The sequence below is a fragment of the Anomaloglossus baeobatrachus genome, chromosome 4, assembly GCF_048569485.1.
Source record: "Anomaloglossus baeobatrachus isolate aAnoBae1 chromosome 4, aAnoBae1.hap1, whole genome shotgun sequence".
Taxonomy (NCBI): Eukaryota; Metazoa; Chordata; class Amphibia; order Anura; family Aromobatidae; genus Anomaloglossus; species Anomaloglossus baeobatrachus.
This window is the reverse complement of record NC_134356.1, coordinates 670,850,950-670,872,773: the sequence shown is the minus strand read 5'-3', so window position 1 is coordinate 670,872,773 and position 21,824 is coordinate 670,850,950. Positions and strand designations below refer to the sequence as shown.

The 21,824-nt window shown below is 40.8% G+C and overlaps 12 non-coding genes across 12 annotated transcripts; all 12 read left to right on the top strand.

Annotated features, from left to right (window-relative positions):
- The first annotated feature begins 7,135 nt into the window (after positions 1-7,135).
- Positions 7,136-7,209, top strand: TRNAI-AAU (transfer RNA isoleucine (anticodon AAU)). Its single transcript has one exon. It is a non-coding gene; the product is annotated as a tRNA-Ile (tRNA).
- A 1,215-nt stretch (positions 7,210-8,424) lies between these two features.
- Positions 8,425-8,498, top strand: TRNAI-AAU (transfer RNA isoleucine (anticodon AAU)). Its single transcript has one exon. It is a non-coding gene; the product is annotated as a tRNA-Ile (tRNA).
- Positions 8,499-9,069: 571 nt separating this feature from the next.
- Positions 9,070-9,143, top strand: TRNAI-AAU (transfer RNA isoleucine (anticodon AAU)). The gene has a single exon. It is a non-coding gene; the product is annotated as a tRNA-Ile (tRNA).
- A 1,215-nt stretch (positions 9,144-10,358) lies between these two features.
- On the top strand, positions 10,359-10,432 carry TRNAI-AAU (transfer RNA isoleucine (anticodon AAU)). The gene has a single exon. It is a non-coding gene; the product is annotated as a tRNA-Ile (tRNA).
- Positions 10,433-11,003: 571 nt separating this feature from the next.
- On the top strand, positions 11,004-11,077 carry TRNAI-AAU (transfer RNA isoleucine (anticodon AAU)). The gene has a single exon. It is a non-coding gene; the product is annotated as a tRNA-Ile (tRNA).
- A 570-nt stretch (positions 11,078-11,647) lies between these two features.
- Positions 11,648-11,721, top strand: TRNAI-AAU (transfer RNA isoleucine (anticodon AAU)). The gene has a single exon. It is a non-coding gene; the product is annotated as a tRNA-Ile (tRNA).
- Positions 11,722-13,252: 1,531 nt separating this feature from the next.
- On the top strand, positions 13,253-13,326 carry TRNAI-AAU (transfer RNA isoleucine (anticodon AAU)). The gene has a single exon. It is a non-coding gene; the product is annotated as a tRNA-Ile (tRNA).
- A 571-nt stretch (positions 13,327-13,897) lies between these two features.
- Positions 13,898-13,971, top strand: TRNAI-AAU (transfer RNA isoleucine (anticodon AAU)). Its single transcript has one exon. It is a non-coding gene; the product is annotated as a tRNA-Ile (tRNA).
- A 1,662-nt stretch (positions 13,972-15,633) lies between these two features.
- TRNAI-AAU (transfer RNA isoleucine (anticodon AAU)) lies at positions 15,634-15,707 on the top strand. The gene has a single exon. It is a non-coding gene; the product is annotated as a tRNA-Ile (tRNA).
- Positions 15,708-16,277: 570 nt separating this feature from the next.
- Positions 16,278-16,351, top strand: TRNAI-AAU (transfer RNA isoleucine (anticodon AAU)). The gene has a single exon. It is a non-coding gene; the product is annotated as a tRNA-Ile (tRNA).
- A 1,215-nt stretch (positions 16,352-17,566) lies between these two features.
- On the top strand, positions 17,567-17,640 carry TRNAI-AAU (transfer RNA isoleucine (anticodon AAU)). The gene has a single exon. It is a non-coding gene; the product is annotated as a tRNA-Ile (tRNA).
- Positions 17,641-20,950: 3,310 nt separating this feature from the next.
- Positions 20,951-21,024, top strand: TRNAI-AAU (transfer RNA isoleucine (anticodon AAU)). Its single transcript has one exon. It is a non-coding gene; the product is annotated as a tRNA-Ile (tRNA).
- The last annotated feature ends 800 nt before the right edge of the window (positions 21,025-21,824 follow it).

The window sequence follows — 21,824 nt, the reverse complement described above, 5'->3', positions numbered from 1 at the left end:
TAATAGTGTGGCAATCCAGTAGTCATCATCACTTCTAATTTTGACAATACGACTGTCATGTTGGAGGTAGTGCAACAAAAAGTCACTCATGTGTCTTGCGCAGCCATGCGGACCAAGTCCACGCTGTGTTTGTGGCATAGAGGTGCTACCCGTTCTTTCTTCCTCTGACATCTCCCCCCAACCTCTTTCAACTGAAATTTGACCAAGGTCTCCCTCATCCGCTTCCATGTCCATGGACAGTTCGTCCTCCATTTCTTCATGTTCTCCTGCACCTTCCTCAACATTTCGCCTGCTACTATGCGCCCTTGTTGATCCCTGTCCCCCATGGTCCCATGCCTGCTGCGTTGGTGATGATGAACGTCTGGACCTTGGTGATGTTGTTGTCCCTTGCGCATATGAATCCTCCTGTAGTTCCTCCCCTTCCTGTTGTCCCACACCCTGACTCCGAATAGTGTTTAGCGTGTGCTCCAGCATGTAAATGACTGGAATCGTCATGCTGATAATGGCATTGTCAGCGCTAAACATATTCGTCGCCATGTCGAAACTGTGCAGAAGGGTGCATAGGTCCTTGACCTGAGACCACTCCATCAGGGTGATCTGCCCCACCTCTGCATCTCGTTGGCCCAGGCTATACGTCATGACGTATTGCACCAGGGCTCGGCGGTGCTGCCACAGTCGCTGTAACATGTGGAGAGTTGAATTCCAGCGTGTCGCCACATCGCATTTCAGGCGATGAACCGGCAGGCCGAAAGACTTCTGGAGCGATGCAAGTCGCTCAGCTGCGGCGCTTGAACGGCGGAAGTGAGCAGACAGTTTTCGTGCCCTGTTCACAAGGCCATCTAGGCCGGGATAGTGTGTTAAAAATTGCTGGACGACAAGGTTCAACACGTGAGCCATACAAGGTACGTGTGTCACCTTGCCCAGGCGAAGGGCCGCACCCAGATTTGCAGCATTGTCGCACACGGCCTTACCAGGCTGCAGGTTGAGTGGAGACAACCATTTATTAAACTCGGACCGCAGAGCTGACCACAACTCCTCAGCTGTGTGACTCTTATTCCCAAGACATGTCAAGCTAAAGACCGCCTGATGCCATTGCGCTCTGCTGCCAGCATAGTAATGAGGGGTGCGTGATTCCTTCTGCGCAGTGAGAACGCTGGTGGCCTGACCAGGCAGGCTTGGGGCGGAGGTGGAGGACCCAGATGAGGTGGAGGAGGCAGAAGCAGTGGCGGAACTTGGACAGACAGAGGATTGACACACAAGTCGTGGGGACGGCAAGACTTGTGCAGCAGACCTTTCACCATCTATCACCATAGTTACCCAGTGCCCAGTCAGCGACATGTAACGTCCCTGTCCATGCTTACTGGTCCAAGTATCGGTGGTGAAATGCACCCGTTCACACACAGAGTTTCTCAAGGAAGTGGTGATGTTGTGTGCGACATGCTGGTGTAGCGCGGGCACACCTTTCTTAGAGAAGTAGTGACGACTAGGCATCCAGTACTGGGGCACAGCGACAGACATAAGGTCTCTAAAATCCTGTGTGTCCACGAGGCGGAAAGGCAGCATTTTGGTAGCCAACAGCTTACAGAGGGATAGAGTCAACCTCTTAGCTTTGTCATGGGTCACAGGAAGTGGCCTTTTATTTGACCACATCTGAGGGACAGAGATCTGGCTGCTGTGTGTAGACGGTGTTGAGTAGGGTGTCCCTGGAAAAATGCAGGTTTGTGAGGAAAGTGCAGGCGGAGACATGATGTTGCCTTCATCCAACGTTAGTGCTATCGATGTCTGAGAGAGCTGTACACACTCACTTGTTTCCCCTTCCAAACCAACTGACGACCTACCAAGCAAACTGCCTGTTGCGGGTACAGTGGTGGAAGTTGTGCGTGGAAAAACAGGTGTGACAGCTCTCCCCACAGTCCTAGAAGATGAAGAGCGCGCGCGGATGCACTGGAAGGGGCAGGCCGTGGATGGTTCGCTCCGCTAGGCCGCATTGCAGCACAGTGAGCTTCCCACCGGGACCTATGATATTTATTCATGTGACGATTCATGGAAGAAGTTGTCAAACTGCTGAGGTTTTGACCTCTACTAAGAGAACCATGACAAAGTTTACAGATCACATAATTTGGGCGATCTTTTTCTATGTCAAAAAAGGACCAGGCTAGGCAAGGCTTAGAGGCCATGCGACCTGTTGATCCACCCCGAATAATGCTCATAGGCAGAGTGGTGGCTGAGGATGCAGTTGTAGACGTGCTACCAGTGCTCCGACTCTGTCCAGGAAGGCGCAAGGTAACTTCGTCGTCGGTTGCATCCTCCTCCACCGCCTCTGTTGACCTCCTCGAGTGCCTGACTGGGGGTTGACAGTAGGTGGGATCTAGAACTTCATCATCAATTGTTGTGTTTGCACTCCCCTCCCCCTCAGACCGAGCCTCTTCTTGCCCTGACCGAATATTTAAGTTGTCATCCCAATCGGGTATCTGCGTCTCATCTTCATCAGTATATTCCTCATTGTCTATAACCACAGGTGTTACAGTTTGTGACAAAGGGTCAACATTATGCTCAGAAACTTGGTCCTCACGGCCTGAATCAGAGTCACAAAGGTTCTGGGCATCACTGCAGACCATTTCCTGTTCTGTACTCACTGTAGCTTGGGAGCAGACCTCTGATTCCCAGGCTATAGTGCGACTGAACAGCTCTGCAGACTCAGCCATCTCAGTTCCACCATACTGTGCAGGGCTGATGGAGACTTCAGAGCTGGGAGAAAGCAAGTTTGATTGGGATGACAACTCAGAGGACTGGTGTTTTTTGGATGCGGTACTTGAAGTGACTGAGAGGGCACTTGTTGGACCACTTGAGATCCATTCAAGCATTTTTCTTTTTTGGCCATCAGCTACCTTTGTTCCTGTTGTTCGTGTCCGTAAAAAAGGGAGCGCATCGGATTGTCCACGGTAAGTAGTAGACATCTTACTTTTGCTGGTAGATGGTCTATCTTCAACAGATGATAATGGAGCTTTGCCACCTTCCCCACGGACAAAACCTTTTTTTCCTTTTCCACCACGCCTCTTCCCCTTTCCACCAGCATCTGTCATTTTGCCACTCATGTTGATTGCGACAAGATTGTGCACTTAAAATGTGGTAGTAAAAATTGAGAGGTGGTGTAGATTGCAGCGGTGTTCTAGCTTTATTAACAGCAGAATAATAAAGAATAATTATCCCTAACAATGCAACTACGGCCCTTAAACTGGCAGCAGTGTTTGCTAGTATAATGGCTTAGTTATAATGAGTTGGAGTGTGCAATGCAGGTAGAGGTGCTGCAAATGTCTTTCCACTAGTGTGACTAGACAAAAGTCCAATAGCCACGTTTAGGATGCCACTAGGTACACTGAGTGTTTGCTAGTATAATGGCTTAGTTATAATGAGTTGGAGTGTGCAATGCAGGTAGAGGTGCTGCAAATGTCTTTGCACTAGTGTGACTAGACAAAAGTCCAATAGCCACGTTTAGGATGCCACTAGGTACACTGAGTGTTTGCTAGTATAATGGCTTAGTTATAATGAGTTGGAGTGTGCAATGCAGGCAGAGGTGCTGCAAATGTCTTTGCACTAGTGTGACTAGACAAAAGTCCAATAGCCACGTTTAGGATGCCACTAGGTACACTGAGTGTTTGCTAGTATAATGGCTTAGTTATAATGAGTTGGAGTGTGCAATGCAGGCAGAGGTGCTGCAAATGTCTTTGCACTAGTGTGACTAGACAAAAGTCCAATAGCCACGTTTAGGATGCCACTAGGTACACTGAGTGTTTGCTAGTATAATGGCTTAGTTATAATGAGTTGGAGTGTGCAATGCAGGTAGAGGTGCTGCCAATGTCTTTGCACTAGTGTGACTAGACAAAAGTCCAATAGCCACGTTTAGGATGCCACTAGGTACACTGAGTGTTTGCTAGTATAATGGCTTAGTTATAATGAGTTGGAGTGTGCAATGCAGGTAGAGGTGCTGCAAATGTCTTTATACTAGTGTGACTAGACAAAAGTCCAATAGCCACGTTTAGGATGCCACTAGGTACACTTAGTGTTTGCTAGTATAATGGCTTAGTTATAATGAGTTGGAGTGTGCAATGCAGGTAGAGGTGCTGCCAATGTCCTTGCACTAGTGTGACTAGACAAAAGTCCAATAGCCACGTTTAGGATGCCACTAGGTACACTGAGTGTTTGCTAGTATAATGGCTTAGTTATAATGAGTTGGAGTGTGCAATGCAGGTAGAGGTGCTGCAAATCTCTTTGCACTAGTGTGACTAGACAAAAGTCCAATAGCCACGTTTAGGATGCCACTAGGTACACTAAGTGTTTGCTAGTATAATGGCTTAGTTATAATGAGTTGGAGTGTGCAATGCAGGTAGAGGTGCTGCCAATGTCTTTGCACTAGTGTGACTAGACAAAAGTCCAATAGCCACGTTTAGGATGCCACTAGGTACACTGAGTGTTTGCTAGTATAATGGCTTAGTTATAATGAGTTGGAGTGTGCAATGCAGGTAGAGGTGCTGCAAATGTCTTTGCACTAGTGTGACTAGACAAAAGTCCAATAGCCACGTTTAGGATGCCACTAGGTACACTGAGTGTTTGCTAGTATAATGGCTTAGTTATAATGAGTTGGAGTGTACAATGCAGGCAGAGGTGCTGCAAATGTCTTTGCACTAGTGTGACTAGACAAAAGTCCAATAGCCACGTTTAGGATGCCACATGTACACTGAGTGTTTGCTAGTATAATGGCTTAGTTATAATGAGTTGGAGTGTGCAATGCAGGTAGAGGTGCTGCCAATGTCCTTGCACTAGTGTGACTAGACAAAAGTCCAATAGCCACGTTTAGGATGCCACTAGGCACACTGAGTGTTTGCTAGTATAATGGCTTAGTTATAATGAGTTGGAGTGTGCAATGCAGGTAGAGGTGCTGCAAATCTCTTTGCACTAGTGTGACTAGACAAAAGTCCAATAGCCACGTTTAGGATGCCACTAGGTACACTGAGTGTTTGCTAGTATAATGGCTTAGTTATAATGAGTTGGAGTGTGCAATGCAGGTAGAGGTGCTGCCAATGTCTTTGCACTAGTGTGACTAGACAAAAGTCCAATAGCCACGTTTAGGATGCCACTAGGTACACTGAGTGTTTGCTAGTATAATGGCTTAGTTATAATGAGTTGGAGTGTGCAATGCAGGTAGAGGTGCTGCAAATGTCTTTGCACTAGTGTGACTAGACAAAAGTCCAATAGCCACGTTTAGGATGCCACTAGGTACACTGAGTGTTTGCTAGTATAATGGCTTAGTTATAATGATTTGGAGTGTGCAATGCAGGTAGAGGTGCTGCAAATGTCTTTGCACTAGTGTGACTAGACAAAAGTCCAATAGCCACGTTTAGGATGCCACTAGGTACACTGAGTGTTTGCTAGTATAATGGCTTAGTTATAATGAGTTGGAGTGTGCAATGCAGGTAGAGGTGCTGCAAATGTCTTTGCACTAGTGTGACTAGACAAAAGTCCAATAGCCATGTTTAGGATGCCACTAGGTATACTGAGTGTTTGCTAGTATAATGGCTTAGTTATAATGAGTTGGAGTGTGCAATGCAGGTAGAGGTGCTGCAAATGTCTTTGCACTAGTGTGACTAGACAAAAGTCCAATAGCCACGTTTAGGATGCCACTAGGTACACTGAGTGTTTGCTAGTATAATGGCTTAGTTATAATGAGTTGGAGTGTGCAGAGGACAGGAGGGTACAGTGCCAGGATTGTGGGGCTCTGGGTAGAGGAATGGAAGCCTGCCTTTCTATTCCCTCCTAATAGGGAAATGCAGGGAGGAAATCCCTGACCTTTGCTACACAGACGCTGTCGCTGTTTTCAGGACCTGTCACCTATGGCTCTGACCCTGCCGGTACGAGCCCTTAAAAGGACTGATGGAAAGTGCTATCCCTATGCTGTCCAGCGCTGTGTAAGGAGCGCATACAGCTGTATCAGCGATAGGACTCAGGACGGAGCTGCGCCAGTGATGTCTGACACCAAGGATGCAGAAGAGATAATGGCGTCCTGGAGGAAAATGTCCGGGTTTATGATGCAGGGACATGTGACATGGACATCCTATCACACATGCCGTTGCTTCTCTGGCTAAAAGTCCACTTAGCTTTGTGTGTGTCTGGAATTGGCTGACATGCTGGCCCGCCCCACAAGACGCGAGCGCTTAGGGAAGGAAGACAAGGGAAAAAAAAAATGGCGATCACCATTATACAAACAGGAGTGATCTGAAGGCGCTGTTCATGCACACTATACACTGAAATGTCATAATAGTGTGAGTCACAGAGTGACTTACACTATTACAGCGGAAAGCCAGCTAAGAATTAGCTGTTTTTTTGCTGCTAGAACCGTTCTCGAACGTTTCTAGAACTATCGAGCTTTTGCAAAAAGCTCGAGTTCTAGTTCGATCTAGAACAGGCCCCAAAATCACTCGAGCCTAGAACGGGAGAACCACGAACCACGAACCGCGCTCAACTCTACTAATAACGCCAAGGTTGCGAGTTCGACCCCCGTGCTGGCCATTCCTTTGGCTTTCTGTTCACATCCAGTGACGTTTGGAAAAAGATCCGTAGGTTTTATCCATCCAATGTGTAAAATTAATTTACAAACTTGAAATAACTTGGTTAGAGTAAGAGAGTGGCCATGTTACATCGTCGTTAACCTTAAAGTATGACAGAGTAACGAATTGAAGCAAAATAGAAATATAATCTATTGTATGGCCAGAGATTTCAGTTTCTAAGCGTTTTTTAAGAAGTTTTGGGCAACTGGAATTCGATATAACTGTAAATATTGACAGCTAAGTCTACCACTAATTGTAATGCAGGCAAAAACTAATCCAAGCAATGGCGTAATTTACTGGCCCATCACGTGACAAGTTAGAGTGGTTGGTGGCAACATATTGCTCATAATATAAAAAAAGCTTGTCAATTCTCATTTAAGATTGGTTCCTATGCTTTTGATGGGCTCTCTAAGAATTAGTCAACTTTCAACGTATTTTACCTTTCACTGTGGACAGATCAAGCTTTGAGAGGTCAGTAGCTGGCTCAAAATTAGAGCAAGTTCATTAAAAGAGAGTAGATATGGGGCAAAAGTGGCCGGTTAGCTCAATCGGTAAGAGCGTGGTGCTAATAACGCCAAGGTTGCGGGTTCGACCCCCGTGCTGGCCATTCCTTTGGCTTTCTGTTCACATCCAGTGACTTTTGGAAAAAGATCCGTAGGTTTTATCCATCCAATGTGTAAAATTAATTTACAAACTTGAAATAACTTGGTTAGAGTGAGAGAGTGGCCATGTAACATCGTCGTTAACCTTAAAGTATGACAGAGTAATGAATTGAAGCAAAATAGAAATATAATCTATTGTATGGCCAGAGATTTCAGTTTCTAAGCGTTTTTTAAGAAGTTGTGGGCAACTGGAATTCGATATAACTGTAAATATTGACAGTTAAGTCTATCACTAATTGTAATGCAGTCAAAAACTAATCGAAGCAATGGCGTAATTTACTGGCTCATCACGTGACAAGTTAGAGTGGTTGGTGGCAACATATTGCTCATAATATAAAAAAGCTTGTCAATTCTCATTTAAGATTGGTTCCTATGCTTTTGATGGGCTCTCTAAGACTTAGTCAACTTTCAACGTATTTTACCTTTCACTGTGGACAGATCAAGCTTTGAGAGATCAGTAGCTGGCTCAAAATTAGAGCAAGTTCATTAAAAGAGAGTAGATATGGGGCACAAGTGGCCGGTTAGCTCATTCGGTTAGAGCGTGGTGCTAATAACGCCAAGGTTGCGAGTTCGACCCCCGTGCTGGCCATTCCTTTGGCTTTCTGTTCACATCCAGTGAGTTTTGGAAAAAGATCCGTAGGTTTTATCCATCCAATGTGTAAAATTAATTTACAAACTTGAAATAACTTGGTTAGAGTAAGAGAGTGGCCATGTTACATCGTCGTTAACCTTAAAGTATGACAGAGTAACGAATTGAAGCAAAATAGAAATATAATCTACTGTATGGCCAGAGATTTCAGTTTCTAAGCGTTTTTTAAGAAGTTTTGGGCAACTGGAATTCGATATAACTGTAAATATTGACAGCTAAGTCTATCACTAATTGTAATGCAGGCAAAAACTAATCCAAGCAATGGCGGAATTTACTGGCTCATCACGTGACAAGTTAGAGTGGTTGGTGGCAACATATTGCTCATAATATAAAAAAAGCTTGTCAATTCTCATTTAAGATTGGTTCCTATGCTTTTGATGGGCTCTCTAAGAATTAGTCAACTTTCAACATATTTTACCTTTCACTGTGGACAAATCAAGCTTTGAGAGGTCAGTAGCTGGCTCAAAATTAGAGCAAGTTCATTAAAAGAGAGTAGATATGGGGCAAAAGTGGCCGGTTAGCTCAATCGGTAAGAGCGTGGTGCTAATAACGCCAAGGTTGCGGGTTCGACCCCCGTGCTGGCCATTCCTTTGGCTTTCTGTTCACATCCAGTGACTTTTGGAAAAAGATCCGAAGGTTTTATCCATCCAATGTGTAAAATTAATTTACAAACTTGAAATAACTTGGTTAGAGTAAGAGAGTGGCCATGTTACATCGTTGTTAACCTTAAAGTATGACAGAGTAACGAATTGAAGCAAAATAGAAATATAATCTATTGTATGGCCAGAGATTTCAGTTTCTAAGCGTTTTTTAAGAAGTTTTGGGCAACTGGAATTCGATATAACTGTAAATATTGACAGGTAAGTCTATGACTAATTGTAAAGCAGGCAAAAACTAATCCAAGCAATGGCGTAATTTACTGGCTCATCACGTGACAAGTTTGAGTGGTTGGTGGCAACATATTGCTCATATTATAAAAAAAGCTTGTCAATTCTCATTTAAGATTGGTTCCTATCCTTTTGATGGGCTCTCTAAGAATTAGTCAACTTTCAACGTATTTTACCTTTCACTGTGGACAGATCAAGCTTTGAGAGATCAGTAGCTGGCTCAAAATTAGAGCAAGTTCATTAAAAGAGAGTAGATATGGGGCGAAAGTGGCCGGTTAGCTCAATCGGTTAGAGCGTGGTGCTAATAACGCCAAGGTTGCGGGTTCGACCCCCGTGCTGGCCATTCATTTGGCTTTCTGTTCACATCCAGTGACTTTTGGAAAAAGATCCGTAGGTTTTATCCATCCAATGTGTAAAATTAATTTACAAACTTGAAATAACTTGGTTAGAGTGAGAGAGTGGCCATGTAACATCGTCGTTAACCTTAAAGTATGACAGAGTAATGAATTGAAGCAAAATAGAAATATAATCTATTGTATGGCCAGAGATTTCAGTTTCTAAGCGTTTTTGAAGAAGTTGTGGGCAACTGGAATTCGATATAACTGTAAATATTGACAGTTAAGTCTATCACTAATTGTAATGCAGTCAAAAACTAATCGAAGCAATGGCGTAATTTACTGGCTCATCACGTGACAAGTTAGAGTGGTTGGTGGCAACATATTGCTCATAATATAAAAAAGCTTGTCAATTCTCATTTAAGATTGGTTCCTATGCTTTTGATGGGCTCTCTAAGACTTAGTCAACTTTCAACGTATTTTACCTTTCACTGTGGACAGATCAAGCTTTGAGAGATCAGTAGCTGGCTCAAAATTAGAGCAAGTTCATTAAAAGAGAGTAGATATGGGGCACAAGTGGCCGGTTAGCTCATTCGGTTAGAGCGTGGTGCTAATAACGCCAAGGTTGCGAGTTCGACCCCCGTGCTGGCCATTCCTTTGGCTTTCTGTTCACATCCAGTGAGTTTTGGAAAAAGATCCGTAGGTTTTATCCATACAATGTGTAAAATTAATTTACAAACTTGAAATAACTTGGTTAGAGTAAGAGAGTGGCCATGTTACATCGTCGTTAACCTTAAAGTATGACAGAGTAACGAATTGAAGCAAAATAGAAATATAATCTATTGTATCGCCAGAGATTTCAGTTTCTAAGCGTTTTTTAAGAAGTTTTGGGCAACTGGAATTCGATATAACTGTAAATATTGACAGCTAAGTCTATCACTAATTGTAATGCAGGCAAAAACTAATCCAAGCAATGGTGGAATTTACTGGCTCATCACGTGACAAGTTAGAGTGGTTGGTGGCAACATATTGCTCATAATATAAAAAAAGCTTGTCAATTCTCATTTAAGATTGGTTCCTATGCTTTTGATGGGCTCTCTAAGAATTAGTCAACTTTCAACATATTTTACCTTTCACTGTGGACAAATCAAGCTTTGAGAGGTCAGTAGCTGGCTCAAAATTAGAGCAAGTTCATTAAAAGAGAGTCGATATGGGGCAAAAGTGGCCGGTTAGCTCAATCGGTAAGAGCGTGGTGCTAATAACGCCAAGGTTGCGGGTTCGACCCCCGTGCTGGCCATTCCTTTGGCTTTCTGTTCACATCCAGTGACTTTTGGAAAAAGATCCGAAGGTTTTATCCATCCAATGTGTAAAATTAATTTACAAACTTGAAATAACTTGGTTAGAGTAAGAGAGTGGCCATGTTACATCGTTGTTAACCTTAAAGTATGACAGAGTAACGAATTGAAGCAAAATAGAAATATAATCTATTGTATGGCCAGAGATTTCAGTTTCTAAGCGTTTTTTAAGAAGTTTTGGGCAACTGGAATTCGATATAACTGTAAATATTGACAGCTAAGTCTATGACTAATTGTAAAGCAGGCAAAAACTAATCCAAGCAATGGCGTAATTTACTGGCTCATCACGTGACAAGTTAGAGTGGTTGGTGGCAACATATTGCTCATATTATAAAAAAAGCTTGTCAATTCTCATTTAAGATTGGTTCCTATCCTTTTGATGGGCTCTCTAAGAATTAGTCAACTTTCAACGTATTTTACCTTTCACTGTGGACAGATCAAGCTTTGAGAGATCAGTAGCTGGCTCAAAATTAGAGCAAGTTCATTAAAAGAGAGTAGATATGGGGCGAAAGTGGCCGGTTAGCTCAATCGGTTAGAGCGTGGTGCTAATAACGCCAAGGTTGCGGGTTCGACCCCCGTGCTGGCCATTCCTTTGGCTTTCTGTTCACATCCAGTGACTTTTGGAAAAAGATCCGTAGGTTTTATCCATCCAATGTGTAAAATTAATTTACAAACTTGAAATAACTTGGTTAGAGTGAGAGAGTGGCCATGTAACATCGTCGTTAACCTTAAAGTATGACAGAGTAATGAATTGAAGCAAAAAAGAAATATAATCTATTGTATGGCCAGAGATTTCAGTTTCTAAGCGTTTTTTAAGAAGTTTTGGGCAACTGGAATTCGATATAACTGTAAATATTGACAGTTAAGTCTATCACTAATTGTAATGCAGTCAAAAACTAATCGAAGCAATGGCGTAATTTACTGGCTCATCACGTGACAAGTTAGAGTGGTTGGTGGCAACATATTGCTCATAATATAAAAAAGCTTGTCAATTCTCATTTAAGATTGGTTCCTATGCTTTTGATGGGCTCTCTAAGACTTAGTCAACTTTCAACGTATTTTACCTTTCACTGTGGACAGATCAAGCTTTGAGAGGTCAGTAACTGGCTCAAAAGTAGAGCAAGTTCATTAAAAGAGCGTAGATATGGGGCAAAAGTGGCTGGTTAGCTCAATCGGTTAGAGCGTGGTGCTAATAACGCCAAGGTTGCGGGTTCGACCCCCGTGCTGGCCATTCCTTTGCTTTCTGTTTACATCCAGTGACTTTTGGAAAAAGATCCGTAGGTTTTATCCATCCAATGTGTAAAATTAATTTACAAACTTGAAATAACTTGGTTAGAGTAAGAGAGTGGCCATGTTACATCGTCGTTAACCTTAAAGTATGACAGAGTAACGAATTGAAGCAAAATAGAAATACAATCTATTGTATGGAAAAGAGATTTCAGTTTCTAAATGTTTTTTAAGAAGTTTTGGGCAACTGGAATTCGATATAACTGTAAATATTGACAGCTAAGTCTATCACTAATTGTAATGCAGGCAAAACTAATCCAAGCAACTTGAAGCAAAATAGAAATATAATCTATTGTATGGCCAGAGATTTCAGTTTCTAAGCGTTTTTTAAGAAGTTTTGGGCAACTGGAATTCGATATAACTGTAAATATTGACAGCTAAGTCTATCACTAATTGTAATGCAGGCAAAAACTAATCCAAGCAATGGCGTAATTTACTGGCTCATCACGTGTCAAGTTAGAGAGGTTGGTGGCAACATATTGCTCATAAGATAAAAAAAGCTTGTCAATTCTCATTTAAGATTGGTTCCTATGCTTTTGATGGGCTCTCTAAGAATTAGTCAACTTTCAACGTATTTTACCTTTCACTGTGGACAGGTCAAGCTTTGAGAGGTCAGTAGCTGGCTCAAAATTAGAGCAAGTTCATTAAAAGAGAGTAGATATGGGGCAAAAGTGGCTGGTTAGCTTAATCGGTTAGAGCGTGGTGCAAATAACGCCAAGGTTGCGGGTTCGACCCCCGTGCTGGCCATTTCTTTGGCTTTCTGTTCACATCCAGTGACTTTTGGAAAAAGATCCGTAGGTTTTATCCATCCAATGTGTAAAATTAATTTACAAACTTGAAATAACTTGGTTAGAGTAAGAGAGTGGCCATGTTACATCGTCGTTAACCTTAAAGTATGACAGAGTAACGAATTGAAGCAAAATAGAAATATAATCTATTGTATGGCCAGAGATTTCAGTTTCTAAGCGTTTTTTAAGAAGTTTTGGGCAACTGGAATTCGATATAACTGTAAATATTGACAGCTAAGTCTATCACTAATTGTAATGCAGGCAAAACTAATCCAAGCAACTTGAAGCAAAATAGAAATTTAATCTATTGTATGGCCAGAGATTTCAGTTTCTAAGCGTTTTTTAAGAAGTTTTGGGCAACTGGAATTCGATATAACTGTAAATATTGACAGCTAAGTCTATCACTAATTGTAATGCAGGCAAAAACTAATCCAAGCAATGGCGTAATTTACTGGCTCATCACGTGACAAGTTAGAGTGGTTGGTGGCAACATATTGCTCATAATATAAAAAAAGCTTGTCAATTCTCATTTAAGATTGGTTCCTATGCTTTTGATGGGCTCTCTAAGAAGTAGTCAACTTCAACATATTTTACCTTTCACTGTGGACAGATCAAGCTTTGAGAGATCAGTAGCTGGCTCAAAATTAGAGCAAGTTCATTAAAAGAGAGTAGATATGGGGCAAAAGTGGCCGGTTAGCTCAATCGGTTAGAGCGTGGTGCTAATAACGCCAAGGTTGCGGGTTTGACCCCCGTGCTGGCCATTCCTTTGGCTTTCTGTTCACATCCAGTGACTTTTGGAAAAAGATCCGAAGGTTTTATCCATCCAATGTGTAAAATTAATTTACAAACTTGAAATAACTTGGTTAGAGTAAGAGAGTGGCCATGTTACATCGTCGTTAACCTTAAATTATGACAGAGTAACGAATTGAAGCAAAATAGAAATATAATCTATTGTATGGCCAGAGATTTCAGTTTCTAAGCGTTTTTTAAGAAGTTTTGGGCAACTGGAATTCGATATAACTGTAAATATTGACAGCTAAGTCTATCACTAATTGTAATGCAGGCAAAAACTAATCCAAGCAATGGCGTAATTTACTGGCTCATCACGTGACAAGTTAGAGTGGTTGGTGGCAACATATTGCTCATAATATAAAAAAAGCTTGTCAATTCTCATTTAAGATTGGTTCCTATGCTTTTGATGGGCTCTCTAAGAATTAGTCAACTTTCACCATATTTTACCTTTCACTGTGGACAAATCAAGCTTTGAGAGGTCAGTAGCTGGCTCAAAATTAGAGCAAGTTCATTAAAAGAGAGTACATATGGGGCAAAAGTGGCCGGTTAGCTCAATCGGTTAGAGCGTGGTGCTAATAACGCCAAGGTTGCGGGTTCGACCCCCGTGCTGGCCATTCCTTTGGCTTTCTGTTCACATCCAGTGACTTTTGGAAAAAGATCCGAAGGTTTTATCCATCCAATGTGTAAAATTAATTTACAAACTTGAAATAACTTGGTTAGAGTAAGAGAGTGGCCATGTTACATCGTCGTTAACCTTCAAGTATGACAGAGTAACGAATTGAAGCAAAATAGAAATATAATCTATTGTATGGCCAGAGATTTCAGTTTCTAAGCGTTTTTTAAGAAGTTTTGGGCAACTGGAATTCGATATAACTGTAAATATTGACAGCTAAGTCTATGACTAATTGTAAAGCAGGCAAAAACTAATCCAAGCAATGGCGTAATTTACTGGCTCATCACGTGACAAGTTAGAGTGGTTGGTGGCAACATATTGCTCATATTATAAAAAAAGCTTGTCAATTCTCATTTAAGATTGGTTCCTATGCTTTTGATGGGCTCTCTAAGAATTAGTCAACTTTCAACGTATTTTACCTTTCACTGTGGACAGATCAAGCTTTGAGAGATCAGTAGCTGGCTCAAAATTAGAGCAAGTTCATTAAAAGAGAGTAGATATGGGGCACAAGTGGCTGGTTAGCTCATTCGGTTAGAGCGTGGTGCTAATAATGCCAAGGTTGCGGGTTCGACCCCCGTGCTGGCCATTCCTTTGGCTGGCTTTCTGTTCACATCCAGTGACTTTTGGAAAAAGATCCGTAGGTTTTATCCATCCAATGTGTAAAATTAATTTACAAACTTGAAATAACTTGGTTAGAGTAAGAGAGTGGCCATGTTACATCGTCGTTAACCTTAAAGTATGACAGAGTAACGAATTGAAGCAAAATAGAAATATAATCTATTGTATGGCCAGAGATTTCAGTTTCTAAGCGTTTTTTAAGAAGTTTTGGGCAACTGGAATTCGATATAACTGTAAATATTGACAGTTAAGTCTATCACTAATTGTAATGCAGTCAAAAACTAATCCAAGCAATGGCGTAATTCACTGGCTCATCACGTGACAAGTTAGAGTGGTTGGTGGCAACATATTGCTCATAATATAAAAAAAGCTTGTCAATTCTCATTTAAGATTGGTTCCTATGCTTTTGATGGGCTCTCTAAGGGTATGTGCGCACGTTGCTTTTAACCTGCTTTTTACCTGCTTTTTTGCTGCTTTTTCTTCTGCGCTGTTTAATGCCAAAATGGATGTGTTCTTCTATTCAAGCAAAGTCTATGGGAATTTGGGTTTCTTGTTCACACTATGTTGTTCAAAATGCTGCCTTTTTGTGGCAGAACTTTGGTCAAAAACTCAGCTTTGCAGTGCAAAACCCAAATGGCAAAAACAATTGACATGTTGCTTCTTTGAAAAGCTGAGTTTTTGACCAAAGTTCTGCCTCAAAAAGGCAGCATTTTGAACAACATAGTGTGAACAAGAAACCCAAATTCCCATAGACTTTGCTTGAATAGAAGAACACATCCATTTTGGCATTAAACAGCGCAGAAGAAAAAGCAGCAAAAAAGCAGGTAAAAAGCAGGTAAAAAGCAACGTGCGCACATACCCTAAGACTTAGTCAACTTTCAACGTATTTTACCTTTCACTGTGGACAGATCAAGCTTTGAGAGGTCAGTAACTGGCTCAAAAGTAGAGCAAGTTCATTAAAAGAGAGTAGATATAGGGCAAAAGTGGCCGGTTAGCTCAATCGGTTAGAGCGTGGTGCTAATAACGCCAAGGTTGCGGGTTCGACCCCTGTGCTGGCCATTCCTTTGCTTTCTGTTTACATCCAGTGACTTTTGGAAAAAGATCCGTAGGTTTTATCCATCCAATGTGTAAAATTAATTTACAAACTTGAAATAACTTGGTTAGAGTAAGAGAGTGGCAATGTTACATCGTCGTTAACCTTAAAGTATGACAGAGTAACGAATTGAAGCAAAATAGAAATATAATCTATTGTATGGCCAGAGATTTCAGTTTCTAAGTGTTTTTTAAGAAGTTTTGGGCAACTGGAATTCGATATAACTGTAAATATTGACAGCTAAGTCTATCACTAATTGTAATGCAGGCAAAAACTAATCCAAGCAATGGCGTAATTTACTGGCTCATCACGTGACAAGTTAGAGTTGTTGGTGGCAACATATTGCTCATAATATAAAAAAAGCTTGTCAATTCTCATTTAAGATTGGTCCCTATGCTTTTGATGGGCTCTCTAAGAATTAGTCAACTTTCAACGTATTTTACCTTTCACTATGGACAGATCAAGCTTTGAGAGGTCAGTAGCTGGCTCAAAATTAGAGCAAGTTCATTAAAAGAGAGTAGATATGGGGCAAAAGTGGCCAGTTAGCTCAATCGGTTAGAGCGTGGTGCTAATAACGCCAAGGTTGCGGGTTCGACCCCCGTGCTGGCCATTCCTTTGGCTTTCTGTTCACATCCAGTGACTTTTGGAAAAAGATCCGTAGGTTTTATCCATCCAATGTGTAAAATTAATTTACAAACTTGAAATAACTTGGTTAGAGTAAGAGAGTGGCCATGTTACATCGTCGTTAACCTTAAAGTATGACAGAGTAACGAATTGAAGCAAAATAGAAATATAATCTATTGTATGGCCAGAGATTTCAGTTTCTAAGCGTTTTTTAAGAGGTTTTGGGCAACTGGAATTCGATATGACTGTAAATATTGACAGCTAAGTCTATCACTAATTGTAATGCAGGCAAAAACTAATCCAAGCAATGGCGTAATTTACTGGCTCATCACGTGACAAGTTAGAGTGGTTGGTGGCAACATATTGCTCATAATATAAAAAAAGCTTGTCAGTTCTCATTTAAGATTGGTTCCTATGCTTTTGATGGGCTCTCTAAGATTTAGTCAACTTTCAACATATTTTACCTTTCACTGTGGCAAATCAAGCTTTGAGAGGTCAGTAGCTGGCTCAAAATTAGAGCAAGTTCATTAAAAGAGAGTAGATATGGGGCAAAAGTGGCCGGTTAGCTCAATCGGTTAGAGCGTGGTGCTAATAACGCCAAGGTTGCGGGTACGACCCCCGTGCTGGCCATTCCTTTGGCTTTCTGTTCACATCCAGTGACTTTTGGAAAAAGATCCGAAGGTTTTATCCATCCAATGTGTAAAATTAATTTACAAACTTGAAATAACTTGGTTAGAGTAAGAGAGTGGCCATGTTACATCGTCGTTAACCTTAAAGTATGACAGAGTAACGAATTGAAGCAAAATAGAAATATAATCTATTGTATGGCCAGAGATTTCAGTTTCTAAGCGTTTTTTAAGAAGTTTTGGGCAACTGGAATTCGATATAACTGTAAATATTGACAGCTAAGTCTATCACTAATTGTAATGCAGGCAAAAACTAATCCAAGCAATGGCGTAATTTACTGGCTCATCACGTGACAAGTTAGAGTGGTTGGTGGCAACATATTGCTCATAATATAAAAAAAGCTTGTCAATTCTCATTTAAGATTGGTTCCTATGCTTTTGATGGGCTTTCTAAGAATTAGTCAACTTTCAACGTATTTTACCTTTCACTGTGGACATATCAAGCTTTGAGAGGTCAGTAGCTGGCTCAAAATTAGAGCAAGTTCATTAAAAGAGAGTAGATATGGGGCAAAAGTGGCCGGTTAGCTCAATCGGTTAGAGCGTGGTGCTAATAACGCCAAGGTTGCGGGTTCGACCCCCGTGCTGGCCATTTCTTTGGCTTTCTTTTCACATCCAGTGACTTTTGGAAAAAGATCCGTAGGTTTTATCCATTCAATGTGTAAAATTAATTTACAAACTTGAAATAACTTGGTTAGAGTAAGAGAGTGGCCTTGTTACATCGTTGTTAACCTTAAAGTATGACAGAGTAACGAATTGAAGCAAAATAGAAATATAATCTATTGTATGGCCAGAGATTTCAGTTTCTAAGCATTTTTTAAGAAGTTTTGGGCAACTGGAATTCGATATAACTGTAAATAGTGACAGCTAAGTCTATCACTAATTGTAATGCAGGCAAAAACTAATCCAAGCAATGGCGTAATTTACTGGCTCATCACGTGTCAAGTTAGAGTGGTTGGTGGCAACATATTGCTCATAAGATAAAAAAAGCTTGTCAATTCTCATTTAAGATTGGTTCCTATGCTTTTGATGGGCTCTCTAAGAATTAGTCAACTTTCAACGTATTTTACCTTTCACTGTGGACAGGTCAAGCTTTGAGAGGTCAGTAGCTGGCTCAAAATTAGAGCAAGTTCATTAAAAGAGAGTACATATGGGGCAAAAGTGGCCGGTTAGCTTAATCGGTTAGAGCGTGGTGCTAATAACGCCAAGGTTGCGGGTTCGACCCCTGTGCTGGCCATTCCTTTGGCTTTCTGTTCACATCCAGTGACTTTTGGAAAAAGATCCGTAGGTTTTATCCATCCAATGTGTAAAATTAATTTACAAACTTGAAATAACTTGGTTAGAGTAAGAGAGTGGCCATGTTACATCGTCGTTAACCTTAAAGTATGACAGAGTAACGAATTGAAGCAAAATAGAAATATAATTTATTGTATGGCCAGAGATTTCAGTTTCTAAGCGTTTTTTAAGAAGTTTTGGGCAACTGGAAATCGATATAACTGTAAATATTGACAGCTAAGTCTATCACTAATTGTAATGCAGGCAAAACTAATCCAAGCAACTTGAAGCAAAATAGAAATTTAATCTATTTTATGGCCAGAGATTTCAGTTTCTAAGCGTTTTTTAAGAAGTTTTGGGCAACTGGAATTCGATATAACTGTAAATATTGACAGCTAAGTCTATCACTAATTGTAATGCAGGCAAAAACTAATCCAAGCAATGGCGTAATTTACTGGCTCATCACGTGACAAGTTAGAGTGGTTGGTGGCAACATATTGCTCATAATATAAAAAAAGCTTGTCAATTCTCATTTAAGATTGGTTCCTATGCTTTTGATGGGCTCTCTAAGAAGTAGTCAACTTTCAACATATTTTACCTTTCACTGTGGACAGATCAAGCTTTGAGAGATCAGTAGCTGGCTCAAAATTAGAGCAAGTTCATTAAAAGAGAGTAGATATGGGGCAAAAGTGGCCGGTTAGCTCAATTCAGTTAGAGCGTGGTGCTAATAACGCCAAGGTTGCGGGTTCGACCCCCGTGCTGGCCATTCCTTTGGCTTTCTGTTCACATCCAGTGACTTTTGGAAAAAGATCCGAAGGTTTTATCCATCCAATGTGTAAAATTAATTTACAAACTTGAAATAACTTGGTTAGAGTAAGAGAGTGGCCATGTTACATCGTCGTTAACCTTAAAGTATGACAGAGTAACGAATTGAAGCAAAATAGAAATATAATCTATTGTATGGCCAGAGATTTCATTTTCTAAGCGTTTTTTAAGAAGTTTTGGGCAACTGGAATTCGATATAACTGTAAATATTGACAGCTAAGTCTATCACTAATTGTAATGCAGGCAAAAACTAATCCAAGCAATGGCGTAATTTACTGGCTCATCACGTGACAAGTTAGAGTGGTTGGTGGCAACATATTGCTCATAATATAAAAAAAGCTTGTCAATTCTCATTTAAGATTGGTTCCTATGCTTTTGATGGGCTCTCTAAGAATTAGTCAACTTTCAACATATTTTACCTTTCACTGTGGACAAATCAAGCTTTGAGAGGTCAGTAGCTGGCTCAAAATTAGAGCAAGTTCATTAAAAGAGAGTACATATGGGGCAAAAGTGGCCGGTTAGCCTAATCAGTTAGAGCGTGGTGCTAATAACGCCAAGGTTGCGGGTTCGACCCCCGTGCTGGCCATTCCTTTGGCTTTCTGTTCACATCCAGTGACTTTTGGAAAAAGATCCGAAGGTTTTATCCATCCAATGTGTAAAATTAATTTACAAACTTGAAATAACTTGGTTAGAGTAAGAGAGTGGCCATGTTACATCGTCGTTAACCTTAAAGTATGACAGAGTAACGAATTGAAGCAAAATAGAAATATAATCTATTGTATGGCCAGAGATTTCATTTTCTAAGCGTTTTTTAAGAAGTTTTGGGCAACTGGAATTCGATATAACTGTAAATATTGACAGCTAAGTCTATGACTAATTGTAAAGCAGGCAAAAACTAATCCAAGCAATGGCGTAATTTACTGGCTCATCACGTGACAAGTTAGAGTGGTTGGTGGCAACATATTGCTCATATTATAAAAAAAGCTTGTCAATTCTCATTTAAGATTGGTTCCTATGCTTTTGATGGGCTCTCTAAGAATTAGTCAACTTCCAACGTATTTTACCTTTCACTGTGGACAGATCAAGCTTTGAGAGATCAGTAGCTGGCTCAAAATTAGAGCAAGTTCATTAAAAGAGAGTAAATATGGGGCACAAGTGGCCGGTTAGCTCATTCGGTTAGAGCGTGGTGCTAATAACGCCAAGGTTGCGGGTTCGACCCACGTGCTGGCCATTCCTTTGGCTTTCTGTTCACATCCCGTGACTTTTGGAAAAAGATCCGTAGGTTTTATCCATCCAATGTGTAAAATTAATTTACAAACTTGAAATAACTTGGTTAGAGTAAGAGAGTGGCCATGTTACATCGTCGTTAACCTTAAAGTATGACAGAGTAACGAATTGAAGCAAAATAGAAATATAATCTATTGTATGGCCAGAGATTTCAGTTTCTAAGCGTTTTTTAAGAAGTTTTGGGCAACTGGAATTCGATATAACTGTAAATATTGACAGCTAAGTCTATCACTAATTGTAATGCAGGCAAAAATTAATCCAAGCAATGGCGTAATTTACTGGCTCATCACGTGACAAGTTAGAGTGGTTGGTGGCAACATATTGCTCATAATATAAAAAAAGCTTGTCAATTCTCATTTAAGATTGGTTCCTATGCTTTTGATGGGCTCTCTAAGAATTAGTCAACTTTCAACATATTTTACCTTTCACTGTGGACAAATCAAGCTTTGAGAGGTCAGTAGCTGGCTCAAAATTAGAGCAAGTTCATTAAAAGAGAGTAGATATGGGGCAAAAGTGGCCGGTTAGCTCAATCGGTTAGAGCGTGGTGCTAATAACGCCAAGGTTGCGGGTTCGACCCCCGTGCTGGCCATTCCTTTGGCTTTCTGTTCACATCCAGTGACTTTTGGAAAAAGATCCGAAGGTTTTATCCATCCAATGTGTAAATTTAATTTACAAACTTGAAATAACTTGGTTAGAGTAAGAGAGTGGCCATGTTACATCGTCGTTAACCTTAAAGTATGACAGAGTAACGAATTGAAGCAAAATAGAAATATAATCTATTGTATGGCCAGAGATTTCAGTTTCTAAGCGTTTTTTAAGAAGTTTTGGGCAACTGGAATTCGATATAACTGTAAATATTGACAGCTAAGTCTATGACTAATTGTAAAGCAGGCAAAAACTAATCCAAGCAATGGCGTAATTTACTGGCTCATCACGTGACAAGTTAGAGTGGTTGGTGGCAACATATTGCTCATATTATAAAAAAAGCTTGTCAATTCTCATTTAAGATTGGTTCCTATGCTTTTGATGGGCTCTCTAAGAATTAGTCAACTTTCAACGTATTTTACCTTTCACTGTGGACAGATCAAGCTTTGAGAGATCAGTAGCTGGCTCAAAATTAGAGCAAGTTCATTAAAAGAGAGTAGATATGGGGCACAAGTGGCCGGTTAGCTCATTCGGTTAGAGCGTGGTGCTAATAACGCCAAGGTTGCGGGTTTGACCCCCGTGCTGGCCATTCCTTTGGCTTTCTGTTCACATCCAGTGACTTTTGGAAAAAGATCCGTAGGTTTTATCCATCCAATGTGTAAAATTAATTTACAAACTTGAAATAACTTGGTTAGAGTAAGAGAGTGGCCATGTTACATGGTCGTTAACCTAAAAGTATGACAG